General features: G+C 33.5%; 1 non-coding gene and 2 pseudogenes across 2 annotated transcripts; 1 reads left to right on the top strand and 2 right to left on the bottom strand.

The window, feature by feature from the left end:
- Window positions 1-50: 50 nt before the first annotated feature.
- On the bottom strand, window positions 51-24,870 carry LOC148302323 (uncharacterized; annotated as a pseudogene). The gene is made up of 14 exons (XR_015838651.1): window positions 24,304-24,870; window positions 15,972-16,057; window positions 15,140-15,236; window positions 14,845-14,981; window positions 13,438-13,637; window positions 11,570-12,321; window positions 9,413-9,506; window positions 8,634-8,763; window positions 7,466-7,631; window positions 6,652-6,827; window positions 5,428-5,557; window positions 3,717-3,891; window positions 2,114-2,256; window positions 51-767 (listed from the first exon to the last, which is right to left on the bottom strand). The product of XR_015838651.1 is annotated as an uncharacterized LOC148302323 (transcript).
- LOC148302325 (U5 spliceosomal RNA) lies at window positions 17,129-17,259 on the top strand (annotated as a pseudogene).
- On the bottom strand, window positions 20,582-20,699 carry LOC148302324 (U5 spliceosomal RNA). The gene has a single exon (XR_015838660.1). It is a non-coding gene; the product is annotated as a U5 spliceosomal RNA (small nuclear RNA).

Genomic DNA, 24,870 nt, shown 5'->3' with positions numbered 1-24,870 from the left:
TTGACGATAAGAAAAACTCATATTTTACCAAAAATGTTCATTAAAAGCACTTCAAAAATAATTGCGATATATTTTTTGAGAACTTTATATAAAATATGGGTGAAAAATTAAGAAACATGCTAGTTATTACTACATTTTTATACATCGCTCACTCCTTTCAAGAACATCATAAATAAAAAATCGTCAATTTTCAGTTATGCATGTTTTCGGAATGCCCAGAAAATGTACTATATCCCAGCAAAAGCGGCATATTCTAAACTTAATATTTACCCACTACAGGGCAAAAAGTGTTGTTTTTGCATTTCGAAGAAAACATATTGTTTAATTATTCTTTTGAATATACTAAATATTTTTCAAATGGAGAAAAAACCTTCAGGTTTTACCTAAAAAGATCTGTTGCACAGTAAAAAGTTCAATAAGTGTCTTGATATTTATTTTTGATACATTGTATTGTATTATATTTCTAAACTTTAAAAATGTTCTCCTGAAAAATGAAGTTTTTTTATTTATGACGTTCTTGAAAGGAGTGAGCGACATGTTTCCTTAGTGTTCCCCACAGATTAAATGTCCGTTGTAAATTTTACAAATGTCCCGTAATGTAAGGTTATATGTATATTGAAATGCTATGAATACTCCGTGGTACATTCGGAGGTCCATTTCTTGGGATGTATCAGTCTCAGTAAGGAAACTGCCGGAGCCTCGAACACAACCGAGACGAGGAGAGCTGCAGTGAAGGATATCACGGTAAAACCTACAAAGTTTACCAACTGAAAAATAAAACACAATTTGTCATCAATATGTTGATTGCCGAACTGAAAAGCTGGATTTCATGAGATAATCAAACTATAAACTTTCTATAAATTTTATTTAAATGTGCTTTTACTTTGTAAAGTGTATCTTAAATTTAAATATTATCTAAGTCTTTTTCTTCTTCTAAACTAACTAACTAACCATCACGCCGCTTCCCCGCAGTGGTAGGTAGAGAGAATCGAACCCCACACCACTCTGTCTTTGCAAACATTCTTCGCCTCTTCTACATCATGCATCTCCTCATACATACCCGACGATTATTACGACTCCTGGCCGCTTTCAAGTATTTGACATACCTGATTGTGACAAGTTTTCCTCAGTCTTCCTCTGTTTCTTTTTTCAACTACATTCACCTCATAAATTTGTTTAACCGTTCTTTCCTCACTCATACTTTCCACATGTCCAAACCATCTCAACACACCTTTCTAAATTTTATCAATAAATTCTTGCATTCCTTATTTCAACATTCGAATATCTATCAAACATTGTTTTGCCACACATTCGTCTGAGGGATCGCATTTTGACTGCATTCAGTCTGTTTTCATCCTTCTTTTGCCAACTCCATGCTACACTTCCATACATAAGTGTTAAAAAAAATTAAATTTTAAATATATTACATTTTAAAATTTTTAGATGGGAATTGCATTTATTATTTACCTTGCTTATTATGTACAAGGTTTATAGATCATTGAGTGGATTTTTGTTTCTTTTAGCTAGTTCAATATGTTTTAATTTGAATCTGTGTTGGGAACGGGAGGGATAATCTAGTGTGGGCCAATCAGGAACCTCTCAGCATTTGCTCATTGCTGGGAAAAAACCACATAAAATTCCTCAGGAGAAGGGGGACTGTTGACTGTCATCAGCAGGTTTTATAAGATAACTAAATTATAAACTTAGGATAGGTTGGAGGCGTAGTACTTAATTTTTTATACATAAAATATTCTAAATAGTTTGTAAATAAAGTAACACAATATAAGCCAAACGGATAGGCCGTAATATAAGACACCCAGGCCTCCTTAAGGTTTAGACTGACCGGAGCATTTCGTCATAACATAACTCATTACGATTCGAGCATTCAGGCAGTCAGTAGAGCGAGCCGAGCGCTCCATCCATAGTTTTGGATGCTCAGCGTTGCTCGCCGCGAGCGATGTTACGACGTTATGTTATGATGAAATGCTCCGGTCAGTTTCCACCTTTACGATGGCAGAAGGTCCAGATTGCAAGTTTCCATAAATTCAAAAAATAAAATGTAATGTAAAATAAAATGTGCATTTTTATAAAAAGGAACAAAGGGGTTACTCACAATAGTTTCGGGAGATATGTGTAGAACTGCGCCTGCTGAAGTGAAGATGCATTTTAGTAGCAGAGGATGGAGCAAATAAGCGCAGTAGCCCAGTCTACTCAACGGATACAGGTACCGACAAGAGAGAATACTATTCACTACACCTGAAAAATGCAAAAAATCTTTGATACTTATTTTACATACTGTGAAAGCTAATTATAATAAATTTGGATGTTTTTAAAAAGAATACCCCGCAAAGCCTCTATTAGAGGCTTGTCTGCAGGTAGGTTATTAAGGATTCTTCCTCTTCTAACCCTTATCCGCACCCAATGGTGCATAGGGCACTGCATCGTATTGACGCAATGTTATCTTGATCGTTAATTATATGAAGGCAACGTGATCACTCCTGCGCTTCAGGGACCAGTCCAGAGTAATATTAAATAAATATTAGAGTGTAAAATCACTAATATTTATTCTCACCCCCCCTGGGAATCGAACCTGGGACCTCCGGCATGGTAGCTAAACAGGCTGACCATTAGACCACGGAGGCAGTTATTAGGGAAGGTATATAAGGGAAGGTGTGGAAATGTGAAAAATACATCACAACACCCAGATCAATTGAAAATAAATCGTTCTTGAATTTGTTTTGCACTTGGCGGGAATCGAATTCGCGACGCCAGTTTTGCATTCGAGTGTCTACCCAAATACGCCATGAGCCTGCCATTTGTTTCTATAATAAATAATAAATGGTACGGGCACTTCAGCGACGAAATAGCTCAAACTGATTTCACCATAAAAGCAGTAGTATATGAAATAATAAATAATAAAACCCTTATCCGCACCCCAATGGTGCATAGGGCACTGCGTCATATAAACGCAGTGTTATCTTGATCGTTTACACATGAAGGAAAGGTGATCAGCCCTCCGCTTCAGGTCCCAGTCCAGGGCAATATTGAATAAATATTACAGTGAAAAAATCACTAATATTTATTCTACCCCCCTTGGGAATCGAACCCGGGACCTCCAGAACGGACCACCAGTATATGAAATACTAGTGGTAATACGTAGTAATAAGTAGTAATAGAAATACTAGATGAAAAAGAAAACCATTGTGTATCTAAAAGATCAGTTTTAAAGTAGTTAAAAATTCTCTTAGTCTAACATTCAATAAAAAAAAATCATAAAATCTGGAAAATATTGTACATTTTCGAAGATACTAAAAAAACTGCCTCTTTCCAAATAAAATTAATTCAAACCCTTATCCGCATCCCAGTGATGCATAGGGCACTGCGTCATATAAACGCAGTGTTATCTTGACCGTTTACACATGAAGGAAAGGTGATCAGCCCTCCGCTTCAGGTAACAGTCCATATTGAATAAATATTACAGTGAAAAAATCACTTATATTTATTTGACCCCCCCTGGGAATGGAACCCGGGGCCTCCAGAACGGTAGCCGAGCGTGCTGACCATTACACTACGGAGGCGGACAAATAAAATCCTCATTAAAACTTATCACTCAAAGGGTTAACAATCAACTTAACATCTCATCAATTTGATGCAGTGCCCTATGCACCATTGATTACGGAGCCCTATTATACATTATGTCTGGTTTTCTTGCTTACCTCCATATCCCGTGACGCAAGCGACCATAATCCACGCTACTGCCATGCCCCAAGCCGTGTGTGTTACAGTCACATATGCCACAGAGCCGTACACACCCAGGTTTGTACCGTACAGTCCGTATACTATGCTACCCAGAGTGGATAGTGACAGCATCCACAGCGAGAATGACATCGGCTGAAAAAATAAGATAGTAAAAGAATATCCTTGCACACTAAAATTAATGTCTGGCACATACACAGGAATGACTTCACAAATGCATATGACTGACTAATGGGTGTTTTTAGAATTGCAACCTGGCGACCATGGATACAGTGGAATTGACAACCTCCGACATTACAGAAAGGTCACTTTATCTGAGCTGTCATAATGTATTCATCGATATTGGGCATGTAAATCAAATGAGCGAAGAACAGTAAAACAAATTTTTGCCTCAAATGTGGTTGGTAATAGAAGTAGAAGAAGACTAAGGAAAACTTGGCATGATCAAATATTTTAAATACTTGAGCATGGTCAGGTCGAAAGTTGAAATAATTGGCAGGTATGTATTTGAGGATATACATGAATGTGGAAGAGATGAATATTGTTTGCAAAGGTATATTGGTGTGGCGCTCATTTCTCTCTGCCTACTCTTGTCACAATCTAAACAAAACTAGCTCACCTTGGTGCTAGTTTGTTCCTATGTCAAGCACTAATTTTAAATGTACAACACGTATATATATATATATATATATATATATATATATATATATATATATATATATATATATATATATATATATATATATATATATATATATATATATATATATATATATATATATATATATATATATATATATATATATATATATATATATATATATATATATATATATATATATATATATATATATATATATATATATATATATATATATATATATATATATATATATATATATATATATATATATATATATATATACATATACATATACATATATATATATATATATATATATATATATATATATATATATATATATATATATATATATATATATATATATATATATATATATATATATATGTATATATATATTCAACACCACACATGTATATATTGTTTGGTAAATCTTCATAATATCATTTGAATATACCGCTCACTCCTTTCAACGTCATATATCAAAAATCGTCAATTTTCAGTTGTGCATGTTTTCGGAATGCCCAGAAAATGTACTATATCCCAGCAAAAGCGGCATATTTTTAACTTAATATTTACCCGCTACAGGGCAGAAAGTGTTGCTTTTGCATTTTGAAGAAAAGGTATTTTTTGAATATATTTCATATGGAGAAAAAACATTCAGGTTTTACCTAAAAAGATCTGTTGCACAGTGAAAAGTTCAATAAGTGGCTTGATATTTATTTTAAATACATTTCATTATATTTTAAACTTCAAAAACCATCTCCTGAAAAATCAAGTTTTTTGATACATGACGTTGTTGAAAGGAGTAAGCGATATATACAAAAATATATAATACTTTCTATGAAATGTGTTACAAAATGCTTACCGGGAACAGCCTTACTAATACCTCCTGGCACTTAAAGGATTAAGGACCAATAATCAGTATCGCAAATTTAAAAGCCATCTTTATGAATTACACCATCCCCTGTTCAGGCAAATTAATTTATTTAACTGATTTTTTTCAGAAAAATAATAATGGTTTTTACCTTAGAAATAATAAGGCAGCAATTAGACTTGCTGAGCGCCCAACCAGCCCCCAAGCCTGCTAAGTACGGTCCCACCCGAGTCCACGGCTTGTCATAAATATCATCGTAGTGTGAGAGAGGATTTTCAATACTAAAAAAAAAACATTAAATGATTGTTATGTATTTTGACTGAATAAGTCATATTTAGATCTTAAATGAACTACAGCATAAGCTGGTTATAATGTGTCTTTTATAACACACGTTTGGATGTACTTTGGTCAGAGAAGCCATATATCATTTTCGATGCATTCCACATACGGTGTTTGAAAATTATACGAAATGCATCAAAACACGTGTCCCAATATATTTTAAGAAATATTGATATTTACGAAATAAAACATAAATTAAAAATGCATGATTATTTTATTTGACCAGTAACCGGGTTTTGTTGTTACCGACATCATCACCATGTTATATATGTACACAACAAGGCATTTATAAAGTGATCACTTAAGCCAGCTGAATGCCCGATCATAAGCCCTAAGATGCTCAGACTTCCATCTGCTTTTGTATAAAAATTATTATATGAGGTGGTGGAAAATAGCCCCAACAAAAAAATAATCTGATGAAAACAAAATGCAAAGGTTCCAAAACTTATAAACAGGAAGAAAATCTGAGGTACGCCGCAAACTGCCATCTTCTTTCATATTAAAATAATTATTATGTATATTGAAAGTTGTTCCACCGCATTCCCGGATCTGATACAGAAGCATCTAGGCTTCCTGACAGACCCTCTCTTTCAAACCATTTTTTTATTTTTGTTTTATGAACTATCATTACTTTATGATTACATATTATGTATAGAAAGGTGCTTAGAGTGTCAGAAATGAAGACTCTAAGAAGCATATCAGGCAAGAGTCGTCGAGATAGAATAAGAAACGCCAGCATCAGGGAAATATGCGAGATCGAAGATGTCGTTAGGTGGGGAAGGCAACGAAGGCGACAATGGTATGCGCATGTGAGGAGAATGGAACCATCCAGACTACCCTATATCCCATAGTACGGGCAACCCCATGGTAGACGAATCCCGGGCAGACTACCAAAGAAATGGGTCAATAGCTGGGAATCGACATCGCAGGAGGCTAATCCCTCTTAAAAACAGGCCACAAGGCCTACAAAAAGATGAAGAAGAGAAGAAGAAGTATAGAAAGGATGATTATATATAGAATGGATTATTTTTGTAACCTGAGTGTATAGCCTGTACGCAGAGTAACCAAGGCTGTGGTGGTCCAGCCGGCCAGCAGGAAGACCACCACTAGTAAGGAAGCCACCTTCCCATGCCGCGAGGACAGCATCAGCACCAGGATACCGGCTGCGTAGAACAAGGTGTCGTTGGAAAGGTACCACGACCAGACCATGCACTGCAAACAAAATCTTGGTCAAATCACAACACAAAAGAGGCATTTGATTAACTTTGTACTGCCCCAAATGTGGGGCCATAAAATAACAGGTCAGATAGCGTGTGGCTCTACCTTTGGGGCAGTGATTATTTCAAATTGATGATTATGTGCGTGGAATATGCTTAAAATGTTGATATTCATACTAAAAATTTAATTTCATATTTCGAAATTCATATAGGTTACAATAAGGTACAACTTTTTCATTAATATTTTACTACTCGAGAGATATATTATAATCATATTGATATTTGGCTAAAAACTAACTAACTGACCATCACACCGCTTTCCGCAGGGGAAGGCAGAGAGAATAGAATGTCACACGAATCTGTAAACAACCTTAGTGAGGATGAGGAGAATGAGGAGAATGCCACAGATTCGTGTGGCATTCTCCTCATTCTCCTCTCCCGCATTCTCGCATCTCCTCATACATATTCACCGAATATTCCAACTCCTTACCTGACCATGCCTAGAAAGGCATGAAAAAAGGCATGTCGGTGCAAGAAGAATCTTGCACCGACGAATTTTCTCACCAAAATTCAACTGTTAAGTGGTTAAAACACGCATATTTTGAAAAGACGGGATATCAGAAAGCTGCCCACCATTTCACGAAGTGGATAAAAGGTGTTGATGTACAGAGCGTTTCTCCACCAGAACCTCTCACAGTTGATGTGGTCTTTACTCGGTAACTCTAGAACGCTGTGAGAGTTGAGATACCGGGAAGACAGCTCCACCAACCCGAGAGTCAACAAGTATGGAGGCGTTAATCTGAAACAAAGGTTGAATTAAATATTTATTGTAACAGCAGACAGTTGGTGGAAATCCATTTTAATTTTTTTGGTAACATATTCAAAATTAAACAAGGTTAATGGATTCGATTCTACTTTTATTTAAATATATACAATGATATCGAAGACCCCTACGTAAAGTACTCTATCTGCAAATCTGTTACTTTACAGGAGAGAGCTTGGAAGATTTTTTCAACATATTTTTTTATTTTTTAAATAACGGTTTTATTTGAAATTCTAAACTAGTATTATACATTCAAAAACACAATAAAATAAAATAAAAGAATGTATTAAATCGTTTTAAAACTTTATGCCTTGTCAAAATGAAGTAGTTAGTGTTTTAGGAGTTCAGTTCGTTTCGAAAATTCGATGTAGATAGCGTCTTATACCATACGCCTGAAAACTAGGCATATTTTTTTTTTGTTTATTTGTATTTGTAGATAATGGTCAGTTGATAACATGCACCAAACATCTCAAAATTGACAAAAATGTAGTTAGAGCACTTTACGTAGGGCATGTCAATATATAATGTGACGCGTTTCGTCTTATCAAAACATTATACATTATTATATATATTTTTAAAAAAAATAGAATTTGATCCGATTACCTTGATAAATTGTGGATACATTACCCAAAATAAATTAAATAATCTCCAAGACGGAAATCATAGTTTAACCTTTCCAGGAGTACAATAATTGATGTCCGACTTTCTCTGGGGAGATAGTTTTTTTTTACATTAAATATGTATTTTTTTAAAAATAAAATCGTATTATGAAGATAGAATTTATGTAAAAATAGTTTAAATAAAAAATGAAGCCCCAAAAAAGATGGGCCAATGACATTGTCCCCATCGCGGGTAATAAATGGGTCGAAAAAGCCCAAACTAGTCATTAGAAGAGGCCTACATCCAGCAGTGGACAGACGGCTGATAAAGAAGAAGAAGAAGACGTTTTTAATAATTTTTACAAATGGCAATATTTACCTGATGTATCTATGAAGCATTATTCCAATATACTGAACCATGCTATAAAGCCATGCCGCCGTCCAGCCCCAATCGTTCAGCTGAGAATTTTTTCGTTGTTTGGCAATACAAATACGACACTAACAGGCCACTGAAAGAAGCAATAAATACTTAAGATTTTAAATACATAAAACAGACGCTATGGCATAGATGGGTAGACATTAGACTGATTTCTGGCAATACCTACCTGTAAATTTTCAAATGTACCATGAAAATGTTACTCAATTATACTGGAGAAAAGACATTTTTTTAAATAACACGCAAAACCTCTATCTTAGAGGCTTGTCTGCAGGTAGGATAGTAAGAAGAGGGAAGGCAGATGTAAAAAATATATCACAAACACCAAGATCAATTGAAAATAAATATTTCTTTATTTTTTAAACATCGACATCTCAGCATATGCGGATAAAGAAGAATATTTAAGTCTGGGGATTTACAGGGCTTACGACCGTCATAGGTTGGTTTAAGTGTTCACTGTACACATGTGTAACATTCACCAATTCTACACTATATATATAGTGCTTAAATCACTAGAATTTAAAGAAGATATCTATTGGTGAGATGAAATAACCCAGTTAATGCCCATACTTCCATAATCTTCTTCATCTATGTTGTGATGTCAAAAAATAAATGAAAAATAACTCTTATAACTGGAGATGATTCAGATTTGTGAACAAGTATTTGGAAACACTCAAAATGTTGTAAATATTTCATTAATTCATTTTGCAATAAGTTTTTACCTCAATACAAAAAACGTATCAACAGAGTATGTTCCATTGCTGATTGTCTGATAGAAGAAATTCGTTTCTACCGTTCCCCTGTACACTTGATTATCTGAAAAGAATTTGACATTAATGTTTTAAAGAAATTAAAATGTTGCAAAGTAAAATATGTCCACATCTTTCTACACAAATACAAGATTAACCCTCTTAGAACTAACAAACTAACTACTTGATCATGCCAAGTTTTCTTCCGTCTTCTTATTCCTCCATCTTCCTCTGCTTCAGTTACAACCTACCCTACACTACTCTACCTTTGCAAACATACTTTTCAATTTCAATATCAATTTCAATTTATTAAAAAATTAATATATACATTACAAACAATATATTAAAGGTGTATACATTAAAAAGTAAGCAAGAAGACTCAAAGATGTAGAAGAATCCCGCTTCGGAAAACTCCTTCAGACACTTGGAACAGATCAATATCCAATGTGATATTGTTCAATATAGCGGTAGCTCTTCCTACAGGCATAACCATCGGCAGGTTGGTCCTGTATATAGGAGTGTGAAACAATCTATGCCGACGCTGTCTTAGGTGACTATCGGGAACATACAGACCAATGCTCCGGATAATTTCAGGATTATCGACCATACCGCGCAACAATCGATAAAAATGCGTAATCAAATACACACATTCCTTCTAGTCTCTAAACTATTGTAGCCAAGCATACCCTGGAGAAACTCGGTCAGGTAGAGTCAAGGATAGTAGCCTCTTTGCCTCTTTCACATTCCTGCATCTCCTAGTATATATACCCGCCGGTTCTTCCGACTCTTGACCTGACTACTTTTAAGTATTTGAAACACTTGATCATGCCTAGTTTTCCTCTATTATATAGATATTACATTATAGTTACTTTTAGTATAATAAGCAATATAAAATTATTTTCATCACAGTAAAAGAGGTTTTTCTCGATCTTCCTTTGCATCTATTACCAATCACACTCAACTCATAAATTTATTTTACTATTCTTTCCTCAATCATACGTTCCACATGTCCAAACCATCTCAACATAGCTTTCTTAATTTGATGGATAATGCTTATCTCAGCCTTGCATTCTTTCCTTATATCACAACTCGAATATCTATCACACATCGTTTAGCCGCAATAAAATCGCATTTCGAATGCATTCTGTCTGCTTCCATCCTTCTTATGCCAACTGTATGTTTCATTTCCATATTGTATTAGGTTTCATGTGGAAAAAAAAGAAAAGATGGAAAGACAGCTGGGAGTCAACATCCCAAGAGCGACATGCGGAGGCACAAACAGATCCCTAGGATCTACAAAAAGAAGAAGAAGAGATGTGGAATGTATGAGCGAGGAAAGAATGGAAAAAACAAATTTATGAAGCGAATGGAGTTGGAAAAAAAGCAAAGGAAGTCAGGTATGTCAAATACTTGAAAGCGGTCGGGTCAGGAGTCGGAATAATCAGCGGGTGTGTATGAGGAGATGAATGAGGAAGAGGCGAAGAATGTTTGCAAAGACAGAGTGGTGTGGCGTTCTATTCTCCCTATGGGGAAGCGGCGTTATGGTTAGTTATTTAGGTTTGAAACCAGGACGCCATGTGTACTGCCTGTTTAGCTTTCGTTGAATGGTTTTTATGTGCTACAAATGATTTCAGTGCACCATTCACTCTGTACCAAGCATTTACTTTCAGTTCTATATCTTGCATTCATTACTTATATCACCAATCGAACATATCGCTCACTCCTTTCAACAACGTCATAAATAAAAAATCGTCAATTTTCAGTTGTGCATGTTTTCGGAATGCCTAGAAAATGTACTATATCCCAGTAAAATCTGTATATTTTTCACTTAATATTTACCCACTAGAGGGCAAAAAGTGTTGTTTTTGCATTTTGAAGGAAAGGTATTGTTTAATTATTTTTTTAAAATATACCTACCACATATTTTTCAAATGGAGAAAAAACCTTCAGGTTTTACATAAAAAGATCTGTTGCACACTAAAAAGTTCAGTAAGTGGCTTGATATTCATTTTTAATACATTGTATTATATTTTTAAACTTTAAAAAGGTTTTCCTGAATCAAGTTGATATATGACGTTCTTGAAAGGAGTGAGCGATATGTCATATCATATAATATCAGGAGTGACATACCAGAGAGCTGAAACACCACCAAACACGTATGAACTAATATAACCCAAAGTAGAGTGATGACCTTCATTCCGTGTATAGGAGCAAGCGTGTCTTCGCCGACTTCCATAGAAAATATCTTCTCCAAATTCGTCTTGAGCGAGAAGCACACCAGAACTTTGGCGAGCGGACCATCCTTATCGACACAGCGCAGAGAATCAAACACGTTGATATTTTCAAATCTGTGCAAAATTTTGGAGAAATACGACGGTTGCTCCGATGATAAAACGTATTTCTGTTTCTTGTCCACGTATTTTGAAAAAGTCGTGGCTGCGGATGATGTGTTTCCATTTTCTAATGTGTTCATATCCACAGTAATTGCAGGAGATTTGTTTTTGGTTATTTGTTTAACCGTTACAAGTTTTGGCTCTTTTTCATTCTTTTTACTGGCATTTTTAGACGGTCTGTCTAAATTACTACCAGGGACAATATTTGCGTATATATTTGTTATCAATCCATCTTTTGTATGAACTGTTTCTGATGTTTTCTTCCTTGTTTTCAATGTTCGTAAGTTGTTTTCTGATTTATTTTCTGTATTCAGATTTGATTCGATACTTTTTTCCGATCTCGGTAATTCAGTTGTGGAATCATTCTTGGAGAAGGATTTAAAAGATGGTTGTGAGAGCTCAATGTCCTGTTCCAATATGAAGTTATCGGCATTGATTTCAACAGCAGTGCCGGTTATAATCAAAATTATAATGAAAAGTGTTATGGAGCTGAAAAACAATATAGTTTACTGTTAATTAAATGTTACACAATCAAAATAACACTGTTTATATGATGCAGAGCCCTATGTACCATTGGAGTGCAGATAAGGGTTTGAAGAAGAAGAGAAAAATTACACGCGTCTAAAATAAAAACTTAACCAGCCTATGGGCGTTTGTGCGCTACACAGAAGTTTACCGTCATGCACTTCGGTTAGCATGATAAACGGATGATTGGCTTGTGCTTTTGTCTTTCTTTCTTCGGATCGATGTGCTCGATCGGTAAATTCGATCATGCTAAACTGTCGTAGTCGCTTTCATTTTTCAAAACCGGACTGCCGGACGTTAAATTCCGTGTAGTGCACAAGCGGCTTATGACAGTCCTGTAAACACCTAGACTTCCATACTCTTCTTCATCCATGTTGATATGTCAACATTTCAATATCATATAGTATTTAAATTTTGACATCTCAACAACAGATGAAGAAGATTATGGAAGTCATATATATTTGCAGAGTTTACAACCTGTCATAGGCTGGTTAAGGGAACATTCACCATTCTCTCCACAGTTGGGGAGGTACGCACGGAGAGTCAGAGAGTGAGTTTATTATTACTTTTTTTTAACTTTTAATAATTTTATAAAATGTTACAAGTACCAAATTTTATCATATCGTAAAAAATGTTTACATTAGTAAAGATAATTTATATCAACATTGCCCATGTTTTAATTCATGGGATTTCATTGACAGCGTCATTGCAATGATGTCACACACACTTTATTTTAAGTAAAAAATATTGTGGATATAATAGAAAAATAGTTTTAGTGTTTAAATAAAACCACAGATGGCAGTACATGTGTCATTTGTACTGCCATCTGGACAATTAAAAGTTACCGGACTTTAGTTATAAACGCGGGTGTTCATATAAGCCCATACTCCTTTGAGGAGAGCTTTCTTTGGACGACCGTGTACGGCCATACTTCCAGACAGGTTGAAAAGAGACAATTCGATAACTGTCCCAAATGAGCACATTTCCATATGATGCTTTTTTTTAGGAGAATAAACATCTTAGAAGATCAAATGTATTCTACTGTTCCTCCTGACGTATATATATATATTCAATACTAACCTAATTATATAAAACTTGTGGTCGTTGAGCAGTGTGTAGTCTCTGTCCAGCGACCTCACTCGCAGAACTCTAGCTGAACGAGGAAGAGTTCCAGACACTCCGAGTCCTTGATAGCTTTTGATGGAAAAGTCCATCAGCTCGTGAACATCTAAAACCCGACAAGATCGGGGAAGACAGGCTCCCAATACCACTTGATGGCTCTGTAAATAGTACATTCACATCATATGTATTTATTTATTTTTCATTATACTCATAATACAATTTACAATACTGTACCCTCACTGGGTTTTTCCGTTCCGAGGGCACATTTTACAATAGTTATTTATAAAAAAAAAATTATATTATTTATTTGGCAGTCACCCAGTGAAAGGATGTTTCTACCAGTGTCAAGTATTATTTTTATTTAAAAACAAAAAAATAATAGAAAATAATAATAACAATTAATACAAAATTTCATAGTTTAAATGCATTTAGCTTTATCATTTTAGAAATATTGCCCGCAATTCTAGAATTATGTTCAGAAAGAAGGGTGGATACTTGGGTGGGGAGTTGGATTCCTGCCCGTATTAAGCTATTTAGATAGTTCTCCTTCTCTGTTGTCAGCGGACACTGAATGAACGTATGGTTTGCATCCCCTATATCTTGTCCACATTCGCAATATGGTAATGTAGTGCACATTATCTTATAGAGATGCACAGGCAGTGAGCAGTGCCCAGACCTTAGGTGACATAATATCGAGATGGAAGATCTAGGCAAAGATAAGTTCCAGTACCATGATTTGAATGGGATTTCAGCTTGAATGCTCGATGCTGTTTGGACTCTTCCCAATGTTATATTTATAAAATTAAATGAAAAGCAATTTTTTTTCTTGTTTTTATAAAGTAAACACTTGTATGTATAATACCGCTTATTTTTTATCATTACACACAACATGTATCAAATAATCAAATAAGACATGGCTGATGATGCAATTTATTTCAGATTTACCCACCTTCAATATCCCAATTATGATTACTCTTTTATGCTTAGTTTCGTTGTTTAATGACATTTTGGAAGCTGATTGTACAATTTTATTGCATAGACAGGCACCGTGCATAGTTGGATTAACGCTCTACTGTAAAACTAGCGTCACAGGTTCGATTTCCGCCAATTGCCAAATATATTTAAGAAAGAAACATTATCGATTGGTCTGGGTGTTTGTGATGCATTTTTCACATTTACCTTCCCTATCCTTAATATCCTACCTGCCGACAAGCCTCTAAAAATAGAAGCTTTGCGGGTTATTCCTTTTCTTTTAAAATAGTTTGTATTAGATTTTTTTCATTCCATAAAGTGCTTTAACAGTGATTTTCTCTCTGGGTGATTAATACCTAATTCGAAAAATGACATAATAATGATAACACATACACTGAATAGAGTAGACTTAGTGATGTTGAGGTGCACAGTCGTGACGGAATATCCCATCCGGAATGGGGGACTGTTATCAAGAAGTATCATCCTTGCCACAAAGTCCTTATTCACAACATCTCTGTAATTATTTGATCCTAAAATAATAAAAGCGAAAAAAAATACAATTTTATTTATTTATTTTTCTAAAGGCTAATGAAGAAGAAAAACAGTAAAAATAAAGTAAAAATATTTTTTCTACTATGGAGATTGACAGTGGTGTAACTACCTCATAACAAGTGAACACAATACATACCCGTGTTTTCAGCATATCGATTTAGGGACGATATATACTTCAAATGTGTTAAAGCGTGAGACGAAGAATTAGTCATTGAATCAATGTATCTGTTATCCTAAAAAAAAATTATTTTGCATATTAAAAGCATTAATAACTTGGTGGTATGGTAATAAAACACTCTCCTAAATCAAATCGCTCACTCCTTTCAACAACGTCATAAATCAAAAAACTTGATTTTTCAGGAGAATGTTTTTAAATTATAAAAATATAACACAATGTATTAAAAATAAATATCAAGCCACTTTTTGAACTTTTTACTGTGCAACAGATCTTTTTAGGTAAAACCTGAAGGTTTTTTCTCCATTTGAATTTTTTTTTCATATTTAAAAAAAAAAAAATTTAACAATACCTTTTCTTCAAAATGCAAAAACAACATTTTCTGCCCTGTAGCGGGTAAATATTAAGTTAAAAATGTGCCTCTTTTGCTGGGATATAGTACATTTTCTGGGCATTCCGAAAACATGCACAACTGAAAATTGTCGATTTTTGATTTATGACGTTATTGAAAGAGTTGAGAGATATATATTCGTTGTTCACTTTATGTAATACCACTTTTATAAACACTTATTCGTGACAACCGGTTCCGGAAAATCATTCCATCATCATGTCATTAAAATAAAATTATTACGATTTGACATTTATACTTAAAAATAAATTTTATTTTGAAGTTTTTTATAAAAGTGGTATTACACAAAGCGAACAATGGATGATAAGGAGAGTGTTTTATAATATCATATTAACTGTATAAGGACTACGCTTGACTATATTCGGGTAAGTTAAATTTCCTTACTAAATCGTCGCATTGTTCTTGAGATCCGATCCAGAAACGATTCCCCCAAAGCAATCCGGAACCAAAACTTCCCGTGGAGTCAATACCTGGACAATTGAAAAGGAATTTTGAGGAGTAGAATATGAAATAATACATATCACATTTGCAATGAAGAGCGGGTACAGTTTATTTACAATGCAATATTTAATATTGTATTGTGTCGGGGTGGACTTTTGAGTAAGAGTTTCTCAGTTCGAACCCACTCTACCACAATTTGATACCTATTTCTAATAATGAGACGTTCAGGCTCACAGAAATAGTATGAAATTGAAGTACTGTTGTAAATAATAAAAACACAAATATTTCTCTTTTTTTCTTTAAAAAAATAATATATATATATATACATATATATATATATATATATATATATATATATATATATATATATATATATATATATATACATATATATATATATATATATATATATATATATATATATATACATATATATATATATATATATATATATATATATATATATATATATATATATATATATATATATATATATATACATATCGCTCACTCCTTTCAAGAACGTCATAAATCAAAAAACTTCATTTTTCAGGAGAACGTTTTTAATGTTTAAAAATATAATGCAATGTATTAAAAATAAATATCAAGCCACTTATTGAACTTTTTCTGTGAAACAGATCTTTTTAGGTAAAAACTGAAGGTTTTTTCTCCATTTGAAAAATATTTAGTATATTTAAAAAAAAAAATTAAACAATACCTTTTCTTCAAAATGCAAAAACAACACTTTCTGCCCTGTAGCGGGTAAATATTAAGTTAAAAATATGCCGCTTTTGCAGGGACATAGTACATTTTCTGAGCATTCTGAAAACATGCACTGAAAATTGACGATTTTTTATTTATGACGTTCTTGAAAGGAGTGAGAGATATATATTACAGGGGAACACATTTATCTATGCGGTACAAGCTAGTTTTCATGTTTAGTTTTCTATTGTATAGTTAAACTTGGATATAAGAGACTCCAAGGGAGTGCGACTTTTTTCTCTTATAAAGATGTCTGTCATACATACGTAATATTTTGAGTGTGTCCGAATACTTGTTCACAAATCTGGGTTTCTCCGCTTGTACATTTTGGTATTTTTACATTTTGACATCTCAATATACGAATAAATCAATACGAATAAATCTTTCGCCTTTTACTAAAGATTTCCGTGGAGGGGAACACTCAAATGAGTCTGTAAACAATTTTTCGTTCCCTGCATAATTGCAGGGCCTTTAGAGACTGTTCTGCGGCTGGATGAAGTGTGTGTTAGCCCGCTTGGCTGCCCCAGGTTGATTCCGGCCATTTCGTGGAGGTCAAATGTCAAAATAAATATGAGTAATTAATGAAAAACTGAGATATTTGTTTAATATTGATAAAGAGATTTGAGATTTTGAATAAACGAAAAATTACACGTCCGAATCCGAATGCAACGTTATCAAATTTTCAAATCAACCCGCGAATTACTTTAGGAGACTTAAGATTTTGAACAAACGCACAATTTTACATTTTTGTTTGTATAAAAAATTAAAATTTCTCACGAAAACGGCGCTGTGTAAATTATCCAATAAAAAGAAAAATAGCTAACTAACCATCACGCTTCTTCTCCGCAGGGATAGGCAGAGAGAATAGAACGCCACACCAATCTGTATTTTCAAACGATCTTAGCCTCTTTCACATTCATGTATCTCCTCATACATACCGCCGATTATTCCGACTTATGACCTGACCACTTTCAAGTATTCGAAACACTTGATCATACCAAGTTTTCCTCGGTCTTCCTCTATTATATAGATATTACATAAAAAGGTATTATTATTATTATAAGTAATATCAAATTATTTTCACCACAGTAAAAAGACCTTTGACTTCTGTAATATTTTATATAATAGTACCTAAAACATCTGTCACTATAATTTTGTACTTATCTGGGAAAATAAATTTATTTTATAAGAGTAGAAAGCAGATTTTAAAACCGCAATACATTTCCTGAAAATACAGATTATTTTATAACGTAGAGAATGTTACATAGTAACATAATTGGTATTATTTCATTCAGGAAATTTCGCTCACTCCTTTCAACAACGTCATATATCAAAAATCGACAATTTTCAGTTGTGCGTGTTTTCGGAATGCCCAGAAAATGTACTATATCCTAGCAAAAGCGGCATATTTTAAACTTAATATTAACCAGCTACAGAGCAGAAAGTGTTGTTTTTGCATTTTGAAGAAAATGTATTGTTTAATTATTTTTTTTAATATATTTATTATTTTTCAAATGGAGAAAAAACCTTCAGGTTTTACCTAAAAATATATGTTGCACAGTAAAAAGTTCAATAAGTGGCTTGATATTTATTTTTAATACATTTTATTATTTGTTTAAACTTAAACAATCTCCTGAAAGAACTAGTTTTTAGATATATGACGTTGTTGAAAGGAGTGAGGGATATGTATTATATAATCTGAGTTATCCCGCCGGGCGCCATCTTACGTTAGGAAGGGCGCCAAAAAATACGGTAAGAGCGTTTGTGCACTACACGGAATTCTACCGTCTAGTAGTACGTTTTTTTTGTAATAATAGCGACTATACAACAGTTTAGCGTGATCAAATTTACGCGCACCGTGATCACGCACCGATCAAGCGGACCGATCAAGCGGACCGATCCGAAGAAAGACGGTCAAAAGCACAACCCAATCCAAGCCAATCATCCGTTTATCATGCTAACTGAAGTGCCGGACGGTAAGATTCCGTGTTGTGCACAAACGCCCATACTCGTAATCATAAAAAATCTTTGTTTTTCTTTCTTAAAACACTGTTTTGTACTAAGCAAAATAAGTTTTTCTTCAAATGAATATATGGTTTTGAAAAGAAAAAGTTAATGAAATGAGTTGAAAAAATTATATATTTTTTTAACACAATATATATTATACTAAAAAAAATCGTTAAAAAAATCAAAATCCAATATGTATTCTAAAAAAAAATTGGGTGTGAACCGACGTCCAGCTATATTATTAATGGAATTCTATTACGAGTAAGGTCTTATGTCAAGGTTTTTCTAAACATATTTTAGTAAAAAAATAACTTCACATTTTCACGACTAAATGGTTAAAAAAATATATAAGAAGCAATGCATTTCATATATCAAGAAACATCGGACATTGACTACATACAAATTACGGCATTTTGTGAAGTGTAGATTAGTTTTGCAGGTGCACCTGCGAAGTTTTACATTACCGTGCATAATAAACGAATCCAGGATCGCAATGCGGAAGTCATGCGGCGTTCATTAGTACCTGATTCCCGCGAAGTGGAAATAAACTGGAATTAAATTTATTATCCGGGCAACACTAATAACAGGGCTACCACATTTTCTAAACATAAAATAGACGACCGCCTCCTCGGCTGTCCAAACTCAAAACACACTAAGGGACATTTTTTTGGAGTACGTTTTTTTTGCATTTTAGGACTAAGTAGATTCTACTTAGTCCAAAAATGCAAAAAAAAACGTACCACAAAAAAAGTCCCTTACTGTGTTTTAAGTTTGGACAGCCGTCCTCCTTTTGCGATATTTGTGGTAAAAAAAAACCGTCGCTTTTTAAATCCATCCCATCATTAATTTTGTTGTTTATACAAATTATGTGTAAAATAAACTGGAATTAAATTTATTATCCAGACAATTACAGGGCTACCACATTTTCCGAATAAAATAGGCGACCGCCTCCTCCTTTTGCGATATTTGCGGTAAAAGAAAGCCGTCGCTTTTTAAATCCATCCCATCATTAATTTTATTGTTTATACAAATTATGTGTACACATGTTAAAATCAAACACTGATTTTTAGAGTCTACTAAATTTTATTTTACTGTTAAAAACACACAAAAATTAAATTTGTGACTATTGTTTCGCCGTGTTATTGATTGAAAAGTGTGAATGCAGATAAAAATATGTCCATAGAAGCCAAAATGGCGGTTTACAACGGAGTGCTGGTACTAACACTGATGTATGAAAGCGAAACATGGAACTGGCAAAGGAAGGATGAAAGCAGAGTGAACGCTGTTGAAATGCCTCAGACGAATGTGTGGAAAAATCATTGTACTGTATGACAGGATTAAAAACGAAGGTATAATATAATATAAGGGAACGTAAGGCTGAACAGGGGATAATTGAAAAGATCAAGAAGAGTTATTTAAGGTGATATGGACATATGGAGCGAATGGATAATGAGAGAATGATTAAGAAAATATATGTGGTGAATGTGAGTGGAAGAACAGAACGACTTGGCACGATCAGATCAATCAGAACCTAAAATCTGGCGGTGTCAAAAAACTCCGTAATCGGAGGGCATGTATGACTGGATGTGAACGAAGCGAGGGTGTATGTCAGGACATAAGAGTTTGGCGTTCCATCCTCACTGCATATCCCTGTTGATGAACGGCGTGATGGATGTAGTAGCTTTGCGTTTTCCCAAACCCTAGGTCCTTTGATACATATGCATCTATGAATAAAGGGCGGGCTAACACACACTTCATCCAGCCGCAGAACATGGTCTCTTAAGGCCCCGCAATAATGCAGGGAACGAAAAATTGTTTATAGACTCATTTGAGTGTTCCCCTCCACGGAAATCTTTAGTAAAAGGCGAAAGATTTATTCGTATTGAAGGGAAACCAGAGTACGGTTGGAGTGGTCCCCTCGGGTTATATACGCGAGCGACGCTCTTTTGTATGCGCGCTGCGAACAGATGTGGCGCCATCTAGCCAAGAAATAACCAAGTAAATATTGAAGGCTGACAGAGGAAAGTCTAAGCTTATAAAGCTTATCTCTAACTCCCCATGTCCGTTTGTGCAATATGATGTTCAAAAACCAAGAACTTGCAGTGTCTGATGGAAGGTTAAATAGACAATGTTCACTATGGACGTAGTTCATTTTGATATGACATATTTCCCATCCATCCTGACATGCAGTTTCTCGATTCACTCATGCAAGCGTACTAATCGATTATCTCTATCGCGAGCCGCGACTCGTAAATCTTCAAAATACTAAATTTTCTTTTACGCACTTTCCACACATTAAGGTATTCGCCTGCCACTAATTACACGTCAGATGTACTGCGGAATAATATTGCATATTTCACTCTCCGTTCAATTAACATGATTTCAATGGCGATTAAAGAAAGTTAAAGGCAATGATTAGAACAAAATAAAATGCCAGCGGAGATGAGTGTGCAAAAAAGCACGCACTGATAATGGCCGATGAATTTGCGCATCGCTTTGGATATATTTTTTATTAACATATATAGTTTACATTTACAATGATTAAAGAAAACACTTGTTTTTTACCACTTGAGTTTTATTATAGACTACATGTTTCAGAAGTTAAACTTCCATCATTCAGGTCTGTATAATAACTATATATAGTTATTATACAGACCTGAATGATGGAAGTTTAACTTCTGAAACATGTAGTCTATAATAAAACTCAAGTGGTAAAAAACAAGCGTTTTCTTTAATCATTGTAACATGTCTTACCACAAAGCTAATGCCGAAACAATAAATAAAATATAGTTTACATTTATTTAAAGAAACATTTTAAACATATTAAAAATATTTTTTGCAGAGACCCACCAAGCCACCTTGTGTGTCTTGTCGGTGGAGTTCTTTTCATATACAATTTTATTGTTTTTATCCATTTAAACCTAATACACACACAAAAAAGAGAGATAAAGTCAAGAATATAAACTATTTTACAATTTTCATAGAATTAACTCTTGATCATTTACCCATTCCTTTATTTTACATTTGTTCAATTTTTGCAATTTATTCAATAATTAATATACACATTACAAACAAACATTTAAGGCGTATATATTAAAAAAACAAATTAAAAATTACACAAGAAGACTCTTGTTAAATGTGTAGAAGAATCTCGCTTCGGAAAACTCCTTCGGACACATGGAACAGATCAATATCCAATGTGATATTGTTCAACATAGCGGTAGCTCTTCCTACAGGCATAACCATCGGCAGGTTGGTCCTGTGTATAGGAATCTGAAACAATCTATGCCGACGCTGTCTTAGGTAACTATCGGGAACATACAGACCAATGCTCTGGATAATTTCAGGATTATCGATCATACCGCGCAACAATCGATAAAAATGCGTATTCAATATTTTATTTAGGCCTCTAAATATACCACATATAAACCATATAACTTAAAACCATATAATTATGAATTATGAATTAATTAATGAATTACCTAACCTCCAAGTGACTCTGAAATCTAGCTACGGCTTATGTATGCAATACTGTTTACTTCAACTTTACAAGTTTCATAGCCTGTGCCTACTTGTGAGTGGATTTACTCTTTATGTTTCTTGATTCGTCTCCCTTTTATACTGCCCAAAATGTTATCTGACCTCTGATTGCGTATGCATTGGAATATTAATGGTCTTGTTTACCTTTTCCAATAATTAGGTAATTTCCATAGGTTTTGGGAAATATTTAGTAGATAGGAACTTTGTCTTTCGTAATCACGATTACATATATATATATATATATATATATATATATATATATATATATATATATATATATATATATATATATATATATATATATATATATATATATATATATATATATATATATATATATATATATATATATATATATATATATATATATATATATATATATATATATATATATATATATATATATATATATATATATATATATATATATATATATATATATATATATATTTATACACTCACATTTGTTGTACAAGCCGTGAAGTCATGGACGAGTATGCCTTGTATTGTAAAGCTGTCAAGCGCGCTACCCACTAAGCTACTTGACCGGTTTCCAGGTTGTCCAGAAAATATCTAAATAATATTCATACTACCGATACCTCTCATCCTTCGGGTACGATAACTGAGTACGTTAATTATACTAGTATATTTATGAATGTGGAAGAGGCGAAGATTGTTTGCATAGACAGATTGGTCTGAAGTTATGTTCTCTCTGGCTACCCCTGCGGGAAGCGGCGTCAGTTAGTTAATTTAAGGCGAACTTTGAGTAGTGTGGTGGTCAATCATAGATAGAATGGTGAATGTTTTACGTGTATCCCTTAAACCAGCTTACGGCAGGTCGTAAGCCCTGTAAATACCCAGACTTCCACGATCCTCTTCATGTATGTTGATATATCAAAAATAATAATAAATATTAATAAAATAATGTACTTCACATGCCTCCCGAGAGCCGCCATCAAGCTTGCCTCTATTACAAGGCATCAGGTTCGCGCTGCCCAAAAGAAGCTTTTTATTGAGCAGAAACTCTTTATTTTATTAGTATGTGATGTCCGAATCCTGGATTATAATCACACACATGAGAAACGACAGAAAATATCATTTTCATTTTTATTATTTAAGCTTATAATTTGACCAGATAATTTACTTACAACATTTTGAGTGCGTCCAAATACTTGTTCACAAAATCTGGATTATCTCCAATTACAGGAGTCACTTTCATATTATTTTTTGACAAATATATAATATATATATATATATATATATATATATATATATATATATATATATATATATATATATATATATATATATATATATATATATATATATATATATATATATATATATATATATATATATATATATATATATATATATATATATATATATATATATTACAGGGGAACACATATATCTATGCGGTACAAGCTAGTTATCATGCTTAGTTTTCTATTGCTAAATGTATTTATGTATTAAATGTATTTAATTTATTGCTAAATTCATTAAATGTAATATAAGCTAACTAAAGAATTTATATTATCCACTGACACTTCGTGATGGAATTGCATTTTTAATATATTATTAGATTAAAACCAATATTTTTAGCTTTTCCACTTTATTTTTATTTGACCAGCGACCGGGTTTCGTCTTTACCGACATCATCAGACTGGTCCAGTCTGATGATGTCGGTAACGACGAAACCCGGTCGCTGGTCAAATAAAAATAAAGTGGAAAAGCTAAAAATATTGGTTTTAATCTAATAATATACTAACTAAAGAAGAAGAAAAAACACAGTAAGGGACATTTTTTTTGTAGTACGTTTTTTTTGCATTTTTGGACTAAGTAGAATCTACTTAGTCCGAAAATGCAAAAAAACCTACTACAAAAAAACGTCCCTTACTGTGTTTTGAGTTTGGACAGCCGAGTGGTATTAGTAATAATAATTATAATAATAGTAAATAGTTACTGCTTAGTGCCCACGCTCTTCCGTCCAGGATCTCTTGAAAAAACATCGTCAGATTGCTCCAGCACTGATGGTCGAGTGTCAAGTGTGCGCTATTTTTCAATTTTGGCCACAAATTGGCCATCCACACCGGGTCGTATATCGTCATTAGATCATAATAATCATGAGACACGAGCGATTTCATTTGTTTATTAGACACATCATGTTTATTTAGTTGCAATATATGATCTGTTTGCAAAAATGCCGAGTTATTTGGGATGAAAAATGATAGAACCAACACGAAAACCCACTGTGATATCATTGTTTAAATATTTCACAAGTTTTATGTCATAACACTTTTAAAAAACAATTTAAAGACATGTATTTTTATGGTGATGACTGTGGAAGTCCAAGAGGTAGGCTTTTGCTCAAAACTGGACACGAGAAGAAGGCTGAAGTAAGTATTTTTATGATACACAATTTAATTTATGAATTTCTAATATATTTTTAATAATTTATTGTTTTAAAAAACATACAAAAAACACGTTTGTGAGCTCTTTGACAAGCTTGTATTATTGTCACATAAAAGGT

This window comes from Brachycentrus maculatus, unplaced genomic scaffold (genome assembly GCF_059751285.1).
Source record: "Brachycentrus maculatus isolate JH-2025_06_01 unplaced genomic scaffold, ASM5975128v1 h1tg000459l, whole genome shotgun sequence".
NCBI lineage: Eukaryota > Metazoa > Arthropoda > Insecta > Trichoptera > Brachycentridae > Brachycentrus > Brachycentrus maculatus.
This window is presented reverse-complemented; position numbering and strand designations above follow the sequence as displayed.